Below are 3,903 nucleotides of genomic sequence, written 5' to 3'. Positions count from 1 at the left end.
AATCTTCTCCAAAGGTCTATCATGTCTAGGTTTTCTAACATTCTATTTACCTCCTTAACTTCCTTCTGGTTTATTTTATGGTTAGATTTATCTAAATCTGAGAGTGGGAGGTAGAGGTATCCCACAGTAGAGTTTTGCTGTCTATGTCTTCTTGTAGGTCATTCAGCTTCTCCTCTAAAACTTTAGATGCTATAACCACTTGGTGCATATATATTTAGTACTGAATTTTCTTCATTGTCTATGGTGCCTTTTAGGAGGATATAGTTTCCTTCCTTATCTCTTTTAATGAGTTCTATTTTTGCAGCTGCTTTGTCTGAGATAAGGATTACTACCCCTGCCTTTTTCCCTTCAGCTGAAGCAAAATATATTATGCTCCAACCTTTTACCTTTATTCTATATGTATCTCTCTACTTCATATGAGTTTCTTGTAAGCAGCATATTGTAGGATTCTGGTTTTTATTCCACTCTACTATTCACTTACATTTTATGGGAGAGTTCATCCCATTCACATTCAAAGTTATAATTACTCTTTATTGCCCTCCATGTTATTTTCCCTCTGGTTGTATTTTTCCCCTTTTCCCACCATATCTATATTCCCCAATATTTTGCTTCTGAATACCAACTCCTTCAGCGTGTTTACCCTTTATATCCACCCCCTCCCCTATCTTTCCCCTTTCCCTTTGCCCCTTCTTCCTTCCCTTCCCCCTCCTCCTTCCCCCCTTTTAATATTTGAAAGGTTAATAAATTTCTTAACTTAACTGAGAGAGTGTATGTTAATCCTTCTTTGAGCCAAATCTGATGAGAGTAAGATTCAAGCCATTCTCACCTCCTCCCTTCTTCCCCTCTATTGCAATAAATCCTTTGTACCTCTTCATTTTCTATGGTATTACCCCATTCAATCTCCTCTACCCCCCATCTATTTACTGTCCCCCCCTTTTGAAGGAGATAGTGTTTTTAAATCATTCTATCAAAGTCATGCACAAGTCATGCATGTGTCCATTACTTCTGGTTAAGTATATTCTCTCTGATAGTTACAGTTCTCAAGGATTATGAGAATCTTTCTTCCAGATGGGGTCATAGTCAGTTTCATCTTATTGGATAGCAGTTTTTTCCTTTTCCCTCTTTTACCTTTTCATGTATCTCTTGAGTCTCCTGTTTGAAGTCCAAATTTTCTATTTAGCTCTGGTCTTTTCATCAGGAGAAATTGGAAGACTCCTGTTTCATTAAATGTCCATCTTTACTCCTGGAAGAAAAGACTCACTTTTTCAGGATAGTGAATTCTTGGCTCCGTTCCAAGCTCCCTTGCTCTTTGGAATATCATATTTCAGGCCCTTTGATCCCTTAATATTGATGCAGCCAGGTCCTATATAATCCTTACTGTGGTTCCTTGGTATCTAATTTGCTTCTTTCTGGCTACTTGCACTATTTTTCTCTTTTATCTTATAGTTCTAGAATTTGGCCACAATATTCCTTGGTGTTTTCATTTTGGGATCCCTTTCAGGAATGAATTGATGTATTCTTTCAATAACCATTTTGCCCTCTGGCTCCATGATATCAGGACAATTTTCCATCTCTAAATCCTAAATATCAAGGCCCAAGCTTTTTTATTCTCAATGGTTTCAGGAAGTCCAGTGACTCTTAAGTTGTCTCTATTCTCTAGGTCTGCCATTTTGCCAATGAGATATTTTACATTTTCTTCTATTTTTTCAATTGTTTTTGTGTTAATAGATTCTTGTTATCTCATGAAGTCATTAGTTTCCACAGATTTCAATCACTTCTTTAGAGAATTTTCTTCATTTACCTTTTGCAGCTCCTTTTCCAGTTGGTCAATTCTATTGTTGAAGGAGTTTTCCATTGGCCCAATTGTATTTTCCAAGGATTTGCTTTCTTGATGCAGGGTGTCAATTTTCTCTTGCGTTTCTTTTCAAATGGTTTCTAAATCCTTCCTTATCTTTTCTAAGAAGTCTTTCTGGAGACCAATTCATATTCTTCTCAGAAGTCAAGGTAGCTTTTGATGGATGCCCCCCTTTCCACTGACTTTTCTTCATTTTCCTAGGCTCTTGTGTGGGGGGAGGGGCTAGTTCATAGACATTTGGAGTTGAAATTCCTAGAGGCATTTTTCACTGAACTTAGTAACTCCAAGTAGGCTAGCCAGTATGGGATGCTGGTTGCTTTCTCAGGAGTGTCTATGACCTTGATTAATGGCCCACTCCTTAGGCCTGGGGGAGTGGGGGGAGGGGGGGCACAGCAATATCCCAGTTATCCTTGAACAATGTATACTGGGTCCTCAGGCTGCATAGTTAGTCTCCTTATTATTCACTCAGTACTGAGAGAGATCTGCTGCCCACACCAGAGCCTAGGGGTTGGAGGGAAGGTGTTGCTGTGTTTATTCTGGGAAGAGTCACTTTCTCCTACAGGGATTTGGTTGGGGGGACTCATCTGGAAACCCTGGAACTCCACTGAAAATAGGGGGATTGCAGCCTTGGTCTTCCAGGTCATCTGAGCTGACCAGTTCAATGTCTGTCTGCATTCTGGAATTCTCTCGCCCATTATGCTGGAACTCTTCTTCCAGTCTCTCTGGATCTCTCCTTCTTTCTGTTCATACAGCCAAAGCTTCTGAGGTTGTTCTCAGGTTAGTCCCAGTTCCCCTGGTCTAGCTCTCTGGGTGGCCCTGGGTCACCATTCTCCCCTGAAACAGACCTTGTTAGTTAATGTTCTACTAGGTTCTTTTTCTGCATATTGTGTATCTAAATTCTGTTAAGAGCTTGATTCATATTAGTTTTGAGGGAAAGCCAGGAGACCTTAGCACAGTGCCTGGCTTCTTTCCACCATCTTGGCTGGAAGTCCAATTAATATTAATTTTAAAGAATAGGAGTCATTCTCCTATAAGTAATGGTCAATGATTATGTAATGGCAGTTTTCCAAGAATAATCAAAAGCTATAAAGAATAATGTGGACTCAGGTAGAGTAGGGCAGGGTACAGGGCTGGGGAATGGATATGCACACCATGGTAGAGTTGCAAAAGCTGCAAGTACAGGAAGCAGATGCAGGAAACAGGTTTCACCATGGAAAAAGAGCAGGAACAGGAGAATAGCCACAAGATGCTGGGTACTATGTTCCAGTGTAGTGCCAGCTGCTATAAGAATAACTAGGCCTCCATGCAGAAGAGTCATTAGTGCATTGAGAGCTGCCTTGCTCCCTTGACCCAGGCACAGGCCCTTGTGACCAGCATACTAGAGAAATTCCAGGACAGCCTGATGTGATCTGCAATGACTGATCAAAAACTTGAAGGATCTACTGGAGTTGGCAAGAAGCAGCTAATGTCCTAGATGACCAGATATGTTGATGACCACATGCACTTTATGCCCACCATGACCAAGGAGATGAAGAATTTCCTGGCATCTATCATTGTCAATGGTCATCTGGGGTGGAAGAATGGAGCTACTTGTAAAATTGTATAGAAATTTTTACCTTTCAATGGATATTTAAGAATGAAGAAATTGAGCATATTTAAGAATCCATTTATGGAAATTTTGCATCTGCCTATGAACTCTGATGAGTCCATTTTATATTTTAGTCCATAGGAGAAGAAATAGAAGAAGCTGGAATCCAGATATGAATTAGAAGTATCATGGAAGTTAATAGTACCCTTCAGTAAAAACTATCCCTTCAGTAAAGATGACCCCTTATTTTATCTGTTGGAGCCCTTAACTGATTTCAACTGATTCAGAGGTAGTCTACTCCTAGAAAATGGAATAACTCTTTGAGTTTATAGGTATCAACAGTTCTCCTCCCCAACCCTCCTCCCATCTGGTATAAATCCCTGAGGCAGTCATCTATTTTTACAAGGTGCCAGCTTTACATCCACCTGAGTACATAGACTATCAAGCAACCATGAGTTCA

General features: G+C 40.1%; 1 pseudogene; it reads left to right on the top strand.

Moving 5' to 3' along the window:
- The first annotated feature begins 3,113 nt into the window (after positions 1-3,113).
- LOC141489311 (protein FAM136A pseudogene) lies at positions 3,114-3,461 on the top strand (annotated as a pseudogene).
- The last annotated feature ends 442 nt before the right edge of the window (positions 3,462-3,903 follow it).

This window comes from Macrotis lagotis, chromosome 5, assembly GCF_037893015.1.
Source record: "Macrotis lagotis isolate mMagLag1 chromosome 5, bilby.v1.9.chrom.fasta, whole genome shotgun sequence".
Taxonomy (NCBI): Eukaryota; Metazoa; Chordata; class Mammalia; order Peramelemorphia; family Peramelidae; genus Macrotis; species Macrotis lagotis.
The sequence above is the reverse complement of the archived record's forward strand: the minus strand, read 5'-3'. Positions and strand labels throughout refer to the sequence as shown.